Source organism: Paralichthys olivaceus, chromosome 19, assembly GCF_024713975.1.
Source record: "Paralichthys olivaceus isolate ysfri-2021 chromosome 19, ASM2471397v2, whole genome shotgun sequence".
NCBI classification, from domain to species: Eukaryota; Metazoa; Chordata; class Actinopteri; order Pleuronectiformes; family Paralichthyidae; genus Paralichthys; species Paralichthys olivaceus.
Genome location: NC_091111.1, coordinates 8719903 through 8740000, shown reverse-complemented (window position 1 = coordinate 8740000; position 20098 = coordinate 8719903). Strand labels below are relative to the sequence as shown.

The 20098-nt window shown below is 39.8% G+C and overlaps 1 protein-coding gene across 1 annotated transcript in view; it reads left to right on the top strand.

The window, feature by feature from the left end:
• Positions 1-20098, top strand: part of syndig1l (synapse differentiation inducing 1-like) — a 247360-nt gene that overhangs the window by 87993 nt on the left and 139269 nt on the right. The window contains exon 2 of the mRNA XM_069515547.1: positions 14556-14716. The gene's annotated coding sequence lies outside the window, so the exon portion shown is untranslated. The remainder of the gene's footprint in view (positions 1-14555; positions 14717-20098) is intronic.

Genomic DNA, 20098 nt, shown 5'->3' with positions numbered 1-20098 from the left:
TAATCAATGAAATTCACTGTATTTTGACAAAACATCCCATTTATCAGTTTTGAGAGCATATTTACTGCAGTGACAACAATATTTTTGTAATTTGCAAACAGCAACTATTTTATGTTAATAACAGTAACTAATAAATCATAAATGTTGCACACGTGCACCGATCAGCCACAACATTAAAACAGCTTAGTTTTTAAAGAGCTATTGGATAGTTTGGGTCTCTAGAAGAGGTTTGCACACACAGATTTTTATCCTCCAATGTAGATTGATGTGTCCATTAATCTAAGAAATTGCCAGTCAATAAAAGGTCAGTACTACTAATTAGAAAGTAGATTTACAGAGGGTGCTACTCTGGGCATGACCGCAACTGCTCAATTGTTGCTCAGTTATTTTTCCGGCAGACCTAAAGATGCAGTTTCTGATTGAACACTTTTTTATTTCTAATTTGAAAAATATCTCCTGACTGTCCTCTACATGACCATTTGGTAAGTGTGCTCAAAAACACACAGTCCAGTTTGCGCACAGCTTTGGTGATCGGATATAAAGTGGCTCGGAGAAAGCTATACAAGCCAACTGAGATGTTTTCTGGGATCACAGTTTGGTACCGAAACCCTGTCCCCTCACAAAATGTTGTGTTCTAAAATGTTAGTTTCCACTGACATCGAATTAAATGTTCCCATTTGTCACTAGACCAGAAACAGTTGTGTCACAACTGGAACTTTAGATGATTATGATCCTTCCTCAAAGGTTTGTCACATTCACTCAGGTCATTTATTCTCATTTAATCAATCGTTGCCTAGCGACAGAGTAAATGGCTATTATTGACACAGTGCATGCAAACAGATAGCGGGCCTGTCTGTGTCTATTTAAGTCGACTCTATTTGTCTATTAGCTGTAGTATTCGTTTGTCTTTTATAGACCCACTCAGGGTCAACACATCTATTTATCTTGCTCTTTGCACTTTTATCAATACAGCAACTTTTGCACCTCAGCCAAGTGTAAAGACATTTTTGCATTATTTCATTTCATTTTTTTTTGGTCAGAATTTATGGTTTGACTTTTTAAATTGTATCATGGAAATTCTGAAACGTTACTAAGAGGTGACTTTAGGCACCTACAGTTACATAGTATAAGTATGAACTGTTAACCACCAAAATCAAGATTAGAACAGGAACCTCTACCTGTAATTGCGTGTCTACATTGTAAAGAATCAAATGATGTTTGGTACCATATCAAAAGTTGGAGATAGATAAATAATTGCATCATGTGGAAGCAAACAGCAGTGGATGTTCGGAGTCCACTCTTCTCATTAGGACTGACAAAGTCGAAAGAAATGACCCTTGACTGCTTTACAATTTTAAAGAAAGGACTGGAGTCAGAGGAAAAACAAGGTCCTCATTACTGACTCTGTCGTTACAAAGCAACTCTCTCTCTGTGCGGTTGTCCCTGAAAGCCAGGAAAGACCAGGAGCGTTTTGATTCATCCAGTCAGCGGTGAAGAGAGCACACTGAGAAAGAACAAAGCATCAGCGGAGTCTGATCTGAAGGGAAACCGGGGCTCAAGATGAGCTGTTTGAGATACGATCAAGCACAAGACACTCGGCACAGATGTGTGTGTTATTTTAGACAGAAGGAAGGAGATAAAGGGAGGGGGAGAGAGCAGATTAAGCTAAGAAGTGGGAGAGAAAGTATTGTTGACAGACAGAGATACACAGTGAAAGAGAGAAATACGAGGAAAGGAAGTTTGTCAAATGTGAAACCACTTCGTATGCCCTCTTTTCTTCTTCGTTGCCATGGACACAACACAGATACGGTCTGTGTAAATAAATCTCACCCTTTGATTACAGCAGGAATCTAAATTGCCATCAGACTGATTTATATCCCTGCCATACAGACCAAATTTCAAGATACACAACAAATCTATATTTCGTATTTCCTTACATTTGTATGTGCATCTTCAACAACATACAGAGATATTCCACAGCGCTCGCTGCCTTTCATACATGTGGATTCAACCTCATGATGAGCAGAGGCTGTGGGACGTCATTCATCAAATGCTGTTAGAGCTTTATTTGAAAACCTTTTAAAATATCTGGTGCAGATCCCAATAAAAATCCGGAACCAAGGAATTGAACTGGGGTTTCATAAGGGCACTGTTGGGCCTTGTCAGAGGTATGAGTAGCTCACATGTGCCTTCTAGTTGATTAACTGTTTTCCACCGAGGGGAAATGGGCCTAACACTAGACCTATTTTAGTTTCTTCATAAATACGACATGCGGGAGTCATTTCCAAAATCTACAGCTAGGTTGTTTCATGTTGGCTGATTACAGTTTGGTGTTTAGTTTTTCAACCATAGCCAGGTGATGCATCAGTCCTGCCCACATCATTTTCAGTTGCCACGGAAGCAGTGGTTCTTGTCATGATCACAAAAATGGGCCCGTTTGTTTGCTGTCAGTCTACCACAAACAGCTGTACATCATTTGCCATCTCACCCGTACTTGCCATTTATTTAATTAATTTTCTGTCACATATTTCATGGATCTACCTATTTTACCAGGACAGAGAGGATCCCATTCTTAATCCCTTTTCATCTCTGAGTTGTTGGTAATTTTTATAACCAGGCATAAAGCAGTGAGTGAATTTAATTGAACTCACTTGGTTTTATTTAAATGTTTTCTGGTGAGGTTGGTATTGATTAGTTATTCAATGCTATAAAAAGGGGTTAAATGTAATGATTGACAGCTGAGACTCAAGGCTCATGATTGGTCGAGAGCGTGTTTTGATGACAAACTCAATACCTTGGCTCCATCCCAAATTCCTTAGTGTTAAAATACACAAGATGGCAGCGTTCATATCTGGGATATTTTGGCTTCATTCCTGGATAGTGGGAGTGAGTGGAGACACATCGTATAAATATGATAAATATGATAAATATGATAAAAACTCTGTGGTACAAGCCCACACCGTGTGGAGTCAGATCATTTTAACAAGCTCATAGGGGAGTAAAGAAGGAAGCTTTTGCTCCAAAGGCAAAAAATGGGATGACAATAACAACTTGATCCTTAACACGTCAATGTCCTTTCTTGAATGTTTGGGGATTTCAGGCAGCACCTTTTTGGTCACGAGCCTCACTCAGAGTCCAAAGTTGCAGCTGCCCCACTTGTACTTGACTGCATTAACTCCATTTGATCTTTCTGTGCACTCCATCTGAGCTTCATGCTTCACTAATGCCAGGAACCCACCTGGGACCTGTAGCTACGTCTTCATACTTATCAGCAGTCTTGGTCCAGCTGTAGGAAGCTGTACTCTGGAGTCTGCTCTGACCTTTCCAAGCAGCGTGTTAAGGAGGCAGACTAGGTTGCAGGCAAGAGAGTGGGTCCCAGAGGGGAAAACAACAACTTGTGTGTAGCCACAGAAAATGCTGAATGTTTCCAGAAGGAGTGGACTCCAGTCAGCCCCTCTGTGTTTCTCTTACCATTTACTTTCTTTCCACAACCTACCTCACTGCCTAATCCTCGCAGAGTCTCTCTCGCACTCCGACTCCCTTAATTTCCCCTTTTCTTCCTCTCAAAACCAATATTGCATTGCTTTATTTGGACGTGAATGTAATAAAGTCCTCTGTGTACAAAATCTGTGGGAGAGAGTGGGTTATGAAGAAGAACTATTTATCTTGTTGATTTCCCACTGACAATGCAGAAACACTTTAGGGCCCTCAGGATTCAATTTAGTTTGAGTTTTGACTGCTTGTGTAATTTAACTTACTTTTTATTTCTTTGAAATAACAGGAATAAACTTCAGAACACTTCATTAATATTATTTCCTTGTCTCCTCCACTGTTTTAGACGATTCAGAATTGCCGGGCATTGTGTACAACAAAGTGGAATTTAAACCCACAATTCCAGGGCTAAATAATATCCAGTTATATTATTACTTTTTATTTTGTTCCTCTAAAAATACTGAGTGAAATTACATCTACATTACATCATACACATTAGTGCATTACATCACGTTTGATTTCAACACAACTTCAGGACACTACTCTGTATAAGGAGCGGAGGTGCAGATTAACAGTGTATAAACATACTTGGGGGGATTTTGGGGTTTCAGTCACGTTCAGAAGACTTTCTTTGCACCGTGGCAATGATACAGCATAGTTATAGATAGTAGAGATGTTTCACTCACCAAGATAAAGATTAATGTGTTTTCATTATTATTGAGTCATCTTTTTTAATTGGCTCCTTTATTTCACGTCACTTACCACATCATATTATGCTTAACCTCCTGAACCCCAGAAGAGGGTGGTTTTGAAAAACGTGTTTTCTTTAAAAAGAATTGAAAAAAAGCAAGAAGCTATGAAAACAGGAATAGCTGTTAGATTATCTCCAACAGTGTATGGACTCATGTGTGATATATATTTCCAACATGAAATATAACAACATTTAAGCTTAAAATTGTGATTATATCCTTTAGATCACTTTTTTACATGTCTCATTCAAATGTTTTTCCCCAAGCACTTTTACATAAGTTGTATGTATTCCATTTTTTTAGTTTTCGTAAATAAAATAATCAAATAAATACAATTTGTCTTTTTTGCAGTCTAGCCATTGTTGTTTCCATAATGGTGTTACAACATTTACACACATTGTGTGCATTGAGATAAATTAGTAACAGCAATCAGTGCTATTGAGTAAATAGTGTTTAATTAATTCCATTTATAAAGACTCTTGTTTGTCATTGCAAGCCCACAACATCAATATTCAATAACTGCTATTTTCTGTGCAGTGTTGTTCTTACCAGTGTCAGGCTAAAAATAAAAAAACCCTTAAAGCTGACAAACACACTAAAGCTTAACAACAGCACAGCAATTTCCTAGGGGAACATGGAGTTGTGTTGCACAGGGGAACCGCAGAGAAAACCAGGGATGTCCATGTTCCTCGAACACAGTATGTTGGTGCACCTGTGTACCATTTCCATATAGATTGCCTATCCATCATTTCCATTTTGATATTGCAGGAGAGAGGCAGGACTGACAGAATAGACTGTGAAAAGAGAAAGGACGGGGGGGTTGGATTTAAAGGCAACGATATGTGTGGACACGTGATAGTGGAGTGGAAGGGAGAATTGGTGATAATATCTACTTTGAGGGAAAGGACAGTTGCATTATTATGTGACACCTCAGATATTCTTCATCTATAGGAAGGCAAGACAAAAAATGAGTGAAAGTGTCCTGACCGGATTTTAATCAGATTTTTAAGGTGAAAGAAAAACTCTCTTTTTTTAACACGTTTTGTGTTACTATAATGCTGCTGCTTCTTTTTACATATTTTACATATTATTTGGGTGTGAACCATGGCAGCTGTTGGCGGACTGAGAGTTGGCATCGCTAACAGAAGCCCAGTCAGTTATTACACCACAGCCCTGAAGCTTACATATCTCATCACAAGATATATTTTTGTAGTGTCAGTGATTTAAGACGTCTTGCCTGATGATTTCCACCGATAATTTCTCTACTCTGTGTGTAGTGATAGTAAAACATGTTGCTTCACGGTGTCATTCATGTGAGGGCACCGCGTCCCCTTCATTAGAATCCAGCCCTGACCCTCTATCAACCCAATTATGGCATACAAGTAATCACCTTCCCCACGCCTCCAACACACACACACACACACACACACACACACACACACACACACACACACACACACACACACACACACACACACACACACACACACACATGCTCACTAAAGCTTCCCTGCATCGATGAGCAGCTGATTGTTTCTTTTTTCTGCTTAAATCAATCAGGGTACAGGGTTTATTTGCAGCTTCTACTTAATATGCTCTCAGTTCAACTAATTGGAGCTGCTAATGAATCACTATGTTACTGTCACATGTACCCATGAGTAAATATAAATGGCCATCAGTGCAAATAACAACGTCAGAGCTCCAAAAACAACATCAAAAAAATACAGAGCAGCTGTGTCCTTGGTTTGGGCAGTGCATTTCTCCCTGCTGACACACACACACTGCTTTTATCTCTATTTCATGCCACTCCAACTGCTGTTGATAGGATAGCTGTGTGCTGCTTCACGCCCATTAAGGCAGTGAGTGAACATTATGTGCCCAAGGTTAAAAAAGTCATATAGGAATCTTTCCCCCCCTCACTTAAGCTTACCTCTCCTGTTCGCACCTCCCAACAATCAACAGGAAGAAGGATTTTCAATCCAAAAAACGATCAGGAGAAAGACTTTCCCTTCGTAGGGTTTCAGAGTGCATGCTGGATGTGCTTGCTGTGGTTTACTTCAGAGTAAATAGATCAAATTCTGATCTTGGAGGATGGATCATTCTCACACTCCCTAAAGACTCTCGAGGTCCCTCCTCAGCAAAGCCTGCCGGAAATAATTGTCCTTTCTCTGACTGATAAAGATCCACCCAGCGAGGAGAATCATCATTTTATCCTATTACACATTTTTCTGAAATTGTGTCACAATTAGCGTGTGAATTCTTGAACCATAGACCTTTTGACTTTTGTCCACCTAATTTTAAATCGCTTCGTCCTTCAGTTGGATTGGACATTTGTGCCGCATGTAATGAAAATGAGACAGAAGGTCGAACAACCTGAAAACACAATTCCCTGCATGGCCATGGCTAGAGCTGAAAGCTGAGGCATACAAATGAGGAAGACGTTTTGTAAATTTTTTAGACTTTTCACTGTCAAAACATAACTTGAAAGCATTCCCATTATACCTTTGTATTTGGCTGTGAAATAAGCTTCAATGACAGATAATTAAAGGTTTTTTGCCTTTTGTATAACACAAAGAGTAAAAAATTTATTAATGCAATTACTGTTCAAAAACAGATAACAGAAGCTGCAGGATTTTGTTGTGAAGGCCACCCTCAAACAATGTGGTATCATTTTACACAATTTACTTCTGAGGACATAAATCCTGCTTATTATTCCTCCACTGTTTGAGCAAAGAGATAAGGAGGAATAAAATGGACTGGTTTTGCTGTGCTGGAGAGCTCCACAACATCCATAGGGACAGACAAGACAGTGTGTTGGTTTGCAGATAGAAAAGTCACATAAAGGTCAACGCTTCACTACACCTGCAGGGGAGAACACATGGAGGAAATGCTGGTAACAAACTGTGGAGTGATATCAGACAGTCTTAGGACAAACTGCAGGAAGACACTGACTGGATGTAGAGACTGTGGAAAGGTGTTTATGAGAAAGCCTCGCACGTCTTGCATTTATAGCAACAGTACACCTTTAATATCATCACCTTATTTGTCTTCATCCTCAGTCTGTTCTTATAGTACCATTTTTTAGTAAAACCTATTTCCAGACATTAACTACGAAAAAAATCCACAAAATTGGGTCCAAACACAGCAGGAGACTCTCCAGACTCTCTCAGATGTGTTCAAACAACACAGAAATCCCCAGTGCGTTCAGGTGAGGGTTGCACCTACAGCATGCAGAGGAAGGATGAAACGTGTAAATCCTGCTGCGGAGATCACATTTTTTAATTGTTTACAGCACATCACACTGCCATTGGCCCGTATCGCCAAAAGCTGATGAATCCCATTATCCTTCCAAGTTGACATCTTCGCCTGCGTTGTCTACGTGTATGGCTACTCTTTTTTTTTTTATCCAAAAATATTTATATTGTTTTTTTTCATGTGTTAGAAAAGTCATTAACGCACTGCAGATAATCTCCTATTGTATTCTCACAGACTCATTTGGTTATTAATCAAACATTAAGAACTCTTGATTGATGTCTCATCAACATGGATGGGCCCGACACTCTGGCTTCACTTTTTTAATCCAGATAGTCTGAAGTCATTGAAGACGAGATCACACAATATTTCTGCCTTCTGAGATGTTTACTGTGTCTTATTACGTGATCACAGAGTGATCAGTCGGCCAGGAGACTTGGCAGACCACATGTTGGACCCAGATCAATTACACCATCCAGGGACCAACCTCTCTGCTCCTCTCAACAGCACCAAAACTGTCTTTCTGTGCTGCTATGATTCAACGTTGTGTCGTACGACACATAAGTCATCAAACTAAGAAAGAGACGGCACAAAGGCTCTGATTCACGGGTTCCTTTTGTTGTGAAGTCATGAGTCATGAATCGTTCCAGTTGGTGAGTGGGTTATTTCATGATGATGCATAACGTGGCATAAAATTAGCATTTTTTGCTCCTGATGCTCATTTTAGGTTCAAATGCCCCACGATGTTTGGCTTGGTTATTATCTACCTGATGAACTAAAGAGCTATCTCAATACACAAAGCAAATTGACAAACACCAGCCTGGTGAACATTTCCCTTCATTCGTGCCTTATTAAGGCTCTAAAAAGCTGGTGTCAATCATTTGTTAACCATGTATAAAGTTAATTGTTACAACAGTGAAGAGATGGAAGAAGTTAATTTCTAACGATGCTAACTCAACCAATCTGTGGATAGCAATATCGGTCTGTCTGGCTTATATGCTACTAAAGTCCAAACTGAAACATACTATTGAATGGACCACCATGAGCTTTAGGACAGATCTGTTTATAAAGCTGGATGACATGACAGTTCACAAAATTGAAGCCAAATCCTCTTCATCACCCATTAGAGGCTGGCTGCTGTATAAGTCATAAACCCCGCCTCCTCCACGTTAGCGATGGGACATGGGCAAAACTAAAAAGTCAAAGCAAACTTCAGATAAATTCTCACGTTTCTTTTAATTTGTTATTTCTCTTAGTTATTTGACACTGTAAAAATGGGATGAAACATCATGATCGAACGCTGACACTGACAGTTGGTAAAGCACATTTATCATTAATTGTCATTTTGTGTCATCACTGCCAGGTGTACTGTCGTGAGCCTATAACTGGAATTTTTTGGGTGTGGAAAATGTGAGGCGTTGTATCATTTTTAGCAGAAAATAGTTCTGATGGATGAATTTACATTGTCATATTTTGTATTTTGAAATAAAATGGTGGACAGTGAATGCACTATGTAGTAAATAGTGGGTGATTTTGGATATAGCCTTATTCTGTTTTTTGAACCAAATCTCTTGGGGAATAGAGAGCCTGTGCTGCTGCATTTACTCATTTTGCCTAATGTGATGTTTATTCAGGGCTGGATCATCATTTGAATACATCTCCACAAACAAAGGCATTAGGAACCATTCCATTCTGTCACTCTCACTCTCACTCTCACTAATTACAAACACAAGCACCAGGTCAATAAACCTTTAAAACTTTTCGAGCTCTTGTACACAAACCCAGTGTCTTACCTGTTCTCCTTCAGACACATTGCACATCCCCTCAAGTATGTAACTGAATGCTCACTTGACTGTAGCACTGAAACCAGGGCTGCTTCTGGAATGTGATAGGAGGAGATGAAAAACACAGAGGAAAACAAAACATTAAGCATTTGTCTTCCAATCCCAATTTGTCATGGAAGGAGGGAGCAGAGGAAGAGAGAAAGATAGTGCCAGCAGCAGACTGTAAAGTGAGCGGGTGAGAGGAAGTCTGAGGGATTTGTTCGGCTGTGACATGCTGACTAGTTGAGTCAGAAATCGCAGCTGTTGGTCCTAATTACCAAACTGTTAGAGTAAAGCAAGCGAGGAACTTTGGGGAGTTGGGAAGAGGTTGTGTATGTGTGTGTGTGTGGGAGACGACAGAGGAACTGGTGAATAGATGGAGCGTAGAGATCCATTATTCACGTTTAATTCCTTTTGTGAAAACAAGTCGAATTCTCTTGAAGAAAAATGCAATTATTAATTCATCGGAGATTAATCCAAAATTCAACAAAGCTGCTGACCCATGCAGTGCTGCTCTGCTTTTAGTGGCTGCAGTGAATGTTTTTGTGCTACTTTTTTGAACCACTTTTCTTCCTGTCCGAATGTGGTGTGCATCAATTTCATGTCGGTGAGTTCACAGGTTGATGGCAATATGATTCCCCACATGATTACCTTTGGCTGTTTGAGAGAGGGCCAAGAAGCGAGAGGGGCCTATCAGTGTTGATCAAGAAGAGGCAGTGAGGGGTGGTCTACAGTGAAGCCTGAGTGTTAGTAGCTGATAAGGTGACACGTTGCTGTGCCCTCGGGAGCTCCCTGTCTCCCTGCCTTTTTCAGCTCTCTCATAAACACACACACACACACTCGATGTGCTCGCTTATCTCCAAGGAACGAGAGCCCCCACTCCACCCGTGCAGTCCTTCTGCCTTTCCCCTGTCTTTATCTCCTCACAGTCATTTATTTGGGCGATGGAATCAGAGCAGCTCCCATCGCTAACATGCTGTAGCTTTGGTGGAGATGTATAAAAAGAGGCATGGTGGAGAAAGAAAAGAGGGGGAGAGGAAGCAGGTGGAAGCTGTCGGGAGCTCTACGGGGCGGGAAAGGAGGTCAGAGCTGGTGGTTGAGAGCGAAAGGTGAAAGAGCAAAATGTGGGATTGTGGGGAGGGCTGGGAGAAAGAAGTGGTTGAGAGAGGATACAGTGATTTGCCAGCCTTTTTTCCCCTCACTTTTCATTTTACACCATTTAAATGATGTATTCAAATGGTGAGGCTACATGCACATGAGACGATGGTAGTGAGGCAGAGGGAAGAAGCTGCATACGAAGCCCAGCTGTAGGATTAAACTTCAGGAGAAAAGTAGATTGACATGGTTAAGGACACAAAATGTGATGTAATAATAGACTCACACCAGAGGATGATGGCACATGAGAAGAGGCACTATACCGAAACTGAATGTGGTTGTGCACAACTGCAAAGAAGTGGAATTTAAAAAAAAAAATATATATATATATATATATTCAGGACTGATTTTTGAGAGAGTTGGGCTTTTTCCAAGAAATACAACCCACACCCATATCAGGCTTGGCTCTCATTTTCTTCCTCCATATTTGGCCAATAATTTTGGGCAAACAAAATTCCCTTAGGCAGTGTTGGAGGACAGATGAAATCTCACACTTCTGTCACTGGTTGATAAAAGGTTACCATGTGGACTGTCAATATGGATCCCACAGTTGAAATAAGCTGCACAGCTGTCAAGCTCACACTCCCTTTAAAGGATAATTCCATTAAATTAAATCTGCACCCCAATTTTCCAAGTTTTTTTACCCAAACGATTAAACGAATGAAATATTTAAGTAAATATTTGGAATTGGTCCATTATAGACCATGAACATTATAATTGGCAACCGTAAACCAAACTGAGTAACCCAAAGATGCAAAAATAGGCCCACGTTTAAAAATACTGGTATTACCTTTACTAAAAGTTTTGTTTAAAATACTGAATCGTAAAGAAGACATACAATGCTGGGTTATTACTCGAAAATGTTGTTCCATTGTTCCATACACAGACTGCTGACGTGAAGTTTAAGGAGCTCCAGGAGCAGTGTTTTCTCTTTTGCGTCCTTAGGGCTTTTAACCTTTGCAGAACTTTTACAAAAAAAACAACAACATAACTATAGGAAATAAAAACGAATAAAAGTATTGTATGGCTACTTCAACCTGCACTCAGTTTCACTATTGTCATGGTAACTTTGTGATGATTTTAATATTGTTGTTGCACATATAGTTGTAAATAGAGTGGTTGTTTACATGTCCCTCTGCACAAGTTCACTTTTGGCTCAGATGATCAAGTCTGATCAAGTAATTTTGGGATCAGGTGAATATATGACAGAAAAAAAGAACTTGAAAAATGTAATGATTCATGCAATTAATACAAACGTGCGAACAGTGCAGGGGTTTTCATCCTTTAGACGTGTTTTGCAACAGGGGGAGAGCTGGAGCCTGAGCTTGTTCAGAGGAGGATTTTCCTTTACTAGTAGTCTTTCCAGTGCCTGAGGCAAAACTATGACTAAATAACTTGATGGGTTTCTGAAATTAAAGAAGATCAAATGCACAGTGGGAAGCCTATTACATTTATGAACCATGGGACCCTGTGTCCTATCGCAGATATAATTTCTCTCCTAACATAATTTTTGCTAATTTTATGCTTTTAATACAGCAGTCAGAGGTATTTTAATTTTGCCAAATGTGCAGTACATTATTTTATATATTAAATTTAAAAGTTTTACCTCCCACTCTGTGTTCTGCTTCAATTGAATTTTTTTCTAATCTCTCTTGTGTTGCTTATTGTGTTTAATAGCTTTCTCTGTCACTTTCTGTAATTCTGTGATATAATGGATCTGTAAGCTTCATATTAGAGAGGAAACATCTCAACCGAGACGCTGTCAGGGTTCAGATGAGGGAAAAACAAAGAGGGAAATGTTTTTCATAAAAATATTCTTTCATCTTTGCAAACTACTTTGTCGACTGATGCTCCGTCACCTTCATGCATTAAATCCTCACTATCAGACATCTTGGTTTACTTACTCAAAATTATAAGTTCCACTTTCTAACAAGTTTTAAAAAGTCTCTGGGAACATCTTGGCTCCCCGGCCTTTCCTTTAAACAACATATTGCCTCTAAAGTATTTGTTTTGGTGCCATGGTTCCCCTCAATGAAACACTAGAAAGCCTTTGTTGCTCATTCCGCTCGGCTCTTATCACAAAATACCTTGAAAGGAACATTTCAAGGACATAGAATTTGGGCAGTAATTATCTTTGTATGTGTTTTTACAGGAACAGCAATGGGATCAGGCATGAGATAAAACGCTGCCTGTGAGCAATGAAAAGAACAAGTGAAGAGGCAGTTGTTACCATTTGCTTCTTCGTGTTTTAAGTTTTATCATTGGAGGTCGGCGCAGTTGTCTGGAGCCAAAAAAGTTATTTGCTACTAATAAGTGCTAATTAGATGCATCGATACATGAAATCAGAATTATTGCTGCCAACCTTTGTCCATTTGTTTATTGGTTGGTCTGTTGTTGTGTTTGTTTGTCAGCAAAATCACAAAAACTACTGAACACATTTTCACAAAAGTTTGTGGAAGGATGGAACATGGGTCAAGAAAAGAAAAAGTCAAAAGGACAGACACAGAAATTTTGTTCACTCGACTGTTGCAAGATAGGGCATTTTTTTTGACATTGTCATTGATTTCCCAGGCAAAAAGTTTTGGATCTTGGCACATTTAGGGGACTCAAATCTATGAGTTTGTGCAGATGCAGGTTTTTAAAAAATATTTTTGTTAATTTCTCAGAGAATAATCAATGGATCTGTTACTGTTGTCCTGATACCTGGTAGATATAGTGTTATAAAGCAACTAGAGTGGTTTGGTTGCAATGCTACACGATCAAAGATGTTGCATTGAAAACACAATAAGGAGTGAATATACAGCGTCTGTGCTGAGTAATTTACACATCAGCACTTTGCTGTTGCAGATCATATCAATAAATTCACATTGTCCTGTATAAAATATGCAGAGTGCAAAAGTGCTGAGTTGGTTCCCAACATGATTAGATTTAGTGGGAAGATCTGCAAGTTTTCATGAATAGATGTTGCGGTGGCAAAGATCCAGAAATAGATAATGGTTGATTTATTGCAATTACAACAGACACAAACAAAAAGGGGCATTTTCCATAAAACAAATAAATAAAAATCCAAGTGGTGCAATGACACAGACTCACATCATTGCCTGTTTTGCTGGAGCAGCCACAAACAAATCCTCCCACCATTGTTATAAAATGACAATTATAACCACCTGTGACAAAGAGTCCATTTGTAACTTCTGTTAGTCTGCGTAGTGGAGCAGGAATGTTCTATCATGCACACACGTGACATTTTGTGTTCGCAGCTTTATTAATCTTTGTGACAGTCTTGCACCGGCTTCCTATCAAAGACCGCCTCTAGTCCACAAGAAAAATGGTTAGATAATTCAATCTCCTTTATGAATTAAACATCCATCCGGCCATAACGAGCTGCATATTCTCCGAATGTGCTTACGATGCACAAAGCCCGTGATGAAATGATAAAATGATGCATTATGCTTCATGTACATTTCATACTGTACGTGAAAACTCTTTATAAGTCAAACAAGAATGTGGGATTCATTTGCGTGTTTGCGCCTTTATGATTTACTTTTGCAGCCTTGGAAAAAGTAACAGTTTTCTATAATGAAGATCTTTTCCAACTTGTGACGCATGTACACACACACTCTCACAAACAAAACACACGGTTCTGACAGACAGCAGAGAGATTAGCAAACCAGACACTGAAGGAAGTGTGTCTGTGTTTTTTATGCTACTGCAGGGTGGAGAGAGGGAATGATGAAAGGAGAGTAGTGTACCTGTGGGAGGTCAGTATCGACACAACCTCAGCTTAGAAAATTACTGGCCTGAGGAGCACAGTAGTTGTTCGGCGGAGGAGCAGCCAGATTGAGTACATGGCAGCACAGTAACAGTAATACTGTTCCAAGCCCAAGGCTCTTGGTCACCAGCATCATTCCGTCAAGGATCCTTCAAGGTGCTTTGCTGTTTCACTGGGCAGCTGAAATGCAACTATGGAAGCTGTTTACAGACTTAAGTTGGAGACAGATGGGTACAGAAAAGTTTTAAGGCTGCAAACTGAGACAAAAACAAAAAACAAAAAGGAAAAAAAACCTCCTTGTTTTTGTTGCAGGTATTGTTCTGTCTCAACGCTGCTGGCGACAACTGGCTTCAATCAGCTGAGCCTGGAAACCACAGCGCTGGATGGCACGACTGAAGGTAGCAGGGGGCGTACCAATGTGAACCTGAGCATCAGCAAACCACAGTATACCCAGAATAAAGTGCCTGACCTAGGTGAGACTTACACTTCATAAATATGAAATATTCTCCGATAACAAAACACAAAACATCAAGTATTAATTATAATATTCATATGACGCTAGATTAAATCTTCTAACTCTGTTCTCTTACTAAAGAAATTACTTCTTCTGTTACTACCACTGTATTAGACCCATACTGACCAAAGCCTATTTAGATTGTACTTCATGTGAAACTATCCCTTTTACAACCAGTAACTTGGACGTTAATGAATAAAAGACAGAATGAGTAAGTTCTTTATGATAAAGAGCCAATATACTACTAATACATGCTAATAAGCAACCAATTAATACTGAATACGTGTACACTGATATATCATATGAATTTAATTCAGACCAAGTATTGGCTGTATATAAAGATGGACAACGTGTCCCCACTGTTCAGAAATGATTCTGATTCTGCAAATACACAAGTCAGCTCGTTTCCATAGCATCAACTTACTAATTAAAACCAAAACTATTGGAAAAATTAACATTTAGACAAACAAAGAACTACCTAAAATGACAGAAACTGTATTTGACCTGTACTATGACTTTTAGCATTGATGTAATGTAGACAGTCTGTGTCATTGTTGGAAAGGTTGATAACTAACGTCATGCTCCTGATTGGCCTTCATGGTTTTCTAGCTGGGTTGTTATGTTGTCAGTTGTTGCGTTGGCTTGCTCCTGAAAGTGCTTGACAAGTTTTTGCATTTTCATTTGCATTTTTTGAAGAACAGATGATGAAAACATGCATTTAAAAGAAGAGGCGTTGCTCTCATGTCATTCCAGACATACACTCGCCCCTCTGCGTCCCACCGTGCACATCGTCTGCCCCTGTTCCCATTTACCTAATCATCCCTTTTGTTACTGCTCACCTGTCATCAGATTGTCTTTGTGCTCACTGCCAAGTTCTTCACACCTTAGCTTGCTCAACAGCTTGCTTCCTGACTGTTTTCCTGCCAGCTTTTTCTGCTGGTGCCTGCCTGGTTTGCGTGCCCTTCATTTGATTGTTCCACTAAAGACTCCATACATATCATCCTGAGCTTTTCTCAACAACATGTTAGACACTATAAATACATTCCACAACACACTTCAGTCACATGAAATGTTTGACAGCTGCACATCGGCAGAAAATGTGTTTAATGAGATCTTCAGGCAAAATTCTGCTTACTGTACCGTGTGAAGTCAATATCAGGATTTTAAAAAAAAAGTATCATGGAATGTTTTTTCTACATGAGTTTCTGCAGCAAATAACCGATCCACTAACACAACCTTTCTGGGTCTGCACAATTAAAATATGTATTGCATGAACAGAACAGGAAGGTAAGTGTTGTAGTATATAGTTCAGCATTAGGTATTTTCATAAATTACAGGATCTAACTGCAGCATTTCTATAGATAAACTTGTTTTGCCAACCAGCTGTGTTTCCCATCAAGTATCTAGACTGTTGCGGTCGCCATATTCTAATTTGTCCCACCACAGTTTCATATTGAATCACTTCTTATAACATCAGAGATTTCTAGCTTAGTCTTTTACTCTGTTTCTGCATTGTATATCTGCGCAGCACTATCTGCCTTTGGCTTGCTCACCATCATCCATAAAGTTTTCCCCATCCGCACAGTAGGTAAGAGTTTCAGCTGCAATTGCACTTTGCAAGTGACATGCAATGCAGTTCTCTCTCACACTCTGGAACTTGTCTTTCACTCTTTAGTCTGCAAAGCTGTCAGTCAGGCTCTGTTGCACATGAGAGCGATGAACATGCACGCACATGCACCGGCACTACCGCCATAGATTGAATGAATTCTGTCGCTGCAGCTCATCTTAAAGCATTTTTTTCTGCCAACGATCATAATGTTATTTGAAATGATCTCTTTGATACTCTCCCTCCGGTGGGGAGGGAAAAAATCAGGGCGTGTATTATTTCACAGCTGCAGAAAGAGATATGTTGGACACCTCTGTATATTTCAGTTACTCTGCAGGGTGTGTTTATGGTCTGATCCCTCCATTAAAAAGCACTGCATGTTCTCCGCTCCTCTCCACCACACACGCTGCACACACATTGCGATGATGCAGGAGTAAGAGGTCAGTCTTCGAGTGGATACCGCTGTTTTTTCAGTGGAAGCACATCTCTGTCGTGTCCACAGAGGAAAACCATCAGCTCCTGCTGCGGCGTCGGCCATCAAGTAGAGACATACACAAAGCACTTTTAAATGAAAACACAAAGAAATTACGCACAGAGCGGTGCTTTGTCAGAGGAGGAACAAGAGGAGAAATGAAAGCATTAGAGGAGGAAGACATGACACATAATGTGGCCTTCTCTGTGATTTAAATGTCCCTCCTGAGATCCACTGAATCTTTAATGACCATGATAGTGTGTCCTGCATACATATGTCTTCCTTCACATCCGTAATGCTGATTGTTATGGTTCTTACTGTATGTTGACCATTCATGATATTGATCAGGCGGACAGAGGCAGAAAGAGCCCAGTGTGACCCATGTTATTGATCAACAGCAGCAATGTAAAAAAAAAAATTATTGTAAATGTCAAAAAGTCAGAAGACAATATGTGGGAGTCTGTGTGTGTGTGTGTGTGTGTGGAGGGACCAGTCCAAACTCATTCCCGAAAACCTCTTCTGCGTGTGTGATGAGTTTTATTAGATGGTTGTTAGACAGAAGTTGCCTTTCAAAGTCTGTCTTTTTAGTCTGTATGTGTGAAATTCATTTTTTTTCTCCAATTTTTGGTCCCCTGCATGTGTGTGTGTGTGAGACTGTTTGTATTTGTCGTCTCCCTGAACTCATGAATTCAGAATGAGTGCTGGAGGCCACCCACCCAGAGCCTTCAAGTTAGTGTGCAGCTCAACAGCAGAGCCTGCTTATCCACACACAAACATACAGGACAGCCTGCACCACTGGGATACTTACATATGAATTTCACTGCAGTGGAGATTAACAAGCTCCTTTTGGCTGAAATTAATCAGCATTAAGAAAATAAATGTTCTCATAGACAAATCCCTGTTCTGAACGAAAACAACAACAATCTTAACTCACAAAAGCGGAACTATTTGTTTAAGGTAACACAAAGAAACACACTTCCAAACACACTGTTCATACAGTTGATCACGGCCATAAATAAAACACTTCCCCAAATAGTCGGAAACAGAGTCTAAACGTGTGCTTGTTTCCCCCTTAAACCACAACAGCGATTTCACACAACCATAGACATTTAAATGCTTTAATCTGCTGCATTGTCAAGGAAGCGCTACAGGAGGCACATCACCAAAAGGCATGGCTATATGTCTACTGTTGCCATGGTAAGCTGCTGTAATGGGGGCTATTATGGTGGAGGGCATAGGACAGAGAAGCAGTGTTATTCTTAGCAACCGTAACAGATCACAGAGATTTAAACAAGCAACGCAGCAATGACACACACTCGCCCTGCTGTGAAGCTTTTGTGACTCTTACTATATCTATCTTAAAATAAACATTAAGATTTATCTTTAAATATATGCATACTTTTATTTTAGCTTTTCACATAAACATATACAAAAAGAATGGCACACATATCTCCGCCATTCAGCACAATAGCATACATGAGTATAGTTCTTGTAGTAGAAATATAAAAGAAATGTAATCCTGCATTCTGCCTATTATCCACATCTACACCAAAACTTAAATGGTTCTTCCTCCCTCAAGTTTGGTGAAAATCAATAGTTTCTGTGTAACTACGCACACAAACAAACATTTCAAGACCATCTTCAAGACGGATGATCTGCTTTGCACATACAGTTTGTTGTTAAACCATGTTATAGTTTGGGTGTGTATCTCTGTGAGAGGATTTACCCTCAAATACTTTAAACATTGTCTGTCCTATAGTACTTTATACTATTAAAATATCTCTACTACTCTTCCTATTACTTTTGGAGTGCCACAAGGTGCGATTCTGGGCCCAGGGCTTAATGCAGATGAATCCCTGTTATATATCTGCATCTTCCCCAGAGACTCCAGTTTTCTGACTCCCCTGTGTGGCAGTCTACATCTGGGCATCACAGTACACGTTTTCTGCACGGCCTGGACCTGAACATTTCTCAGCTCACACCGAACACAAGCAAATATCTGTCCAGAGACAATTACAGTTCAGTTCATTGCTGTGTCGTCAATAAGAAAGAAGCAATGGGAAAAAATAATAGTGAGGCAGATGGCTGTGATGTATAGACAGAACTGTTCTCCAGCAAAGTTCAGTTTATAACAGGTCTTCAGACAGCAGCCATGTGAGGAAATGGGCTGCAGAACTGCTCAAAATGCAAGACAACCAACCAGAATTTCTGACAGGCCAGAAATCTATTCAGTTGTCTGGGCAGCAGGTCAATGATCATTCAGGTGATTAATTGTGTGCTGTGACCCTCCTTAACCTACACATCAAATGTCTGTCAATCTGAGAGAAATTCTTCCCGATTTTATAATAAGGGGAACCAACTTTGGGGCTAAAGTCAGGCACAGTGTCTGTCTCTTAACTGAGAGCAGAGCGAATGTGTCGAAACTAACTTGAAAACCAAATTTCCACTGTCCCCAATGATAAAAAACATAATGATGATGCATATGCTCAAGAACGCTGCTCTGAGGCAAAAGCCTTCAATATTTAACATACAGAATATTGTTGTTGTCATATGAATTATAAAAATATTGTATTGCTTTTAAACTGGGCAACACACAGTATAAGGATGTTCAGTTAATCTTCCCAAAGGCTCATGAGAGGATTGTACTCTTGAGCATATTTAGTCACAGTGATTATTGTATTATTGCTTTTATGTTTTATGTGTGTATCTCTTTCTGCATTACACGCACACACACACACACTTTGATTGGACATTCTTATTTGAAAATAGGTTCAATAACAGTCTGAGAAAAAAATTGTCTCAATTTTCTTTCCTCATTATTCATAATTGAAAAACAAATAAAAGCAATATTACTTGTTTATGAACGATATAAAAATACACATTTTCCCGGCCTCAAATTGCCTTTAGATTCAACACACCATGCATCTATTACCGCTGCCTCCAGAGGTTGGACACACAGTGTAAACAGGCAATCACTGGGTGAGTGTTCTCAGGTGATTCTCAGGAGCTTGTTTGTCTTGGTGCAAAATCCTGCGAAGAGTTCTGGGTCTGATCGAGAGGGCAGGGGGTTGGCGAGAGGCCAGGTGACGCTGGTTTCCATTTCAGAGTGAGGGGTTGGATTTAAGGAGGCACTGTAGATGCAGACTGTATTAAAACGGATTTGCTCATCTCTGTAAATGGTGTTTACCGAGCACTCAAAGTGCGATTTTTGCAATTACACACATCCGAGGTGGGTCAGGTCAGTACGCCGTCTTTCATTTTTT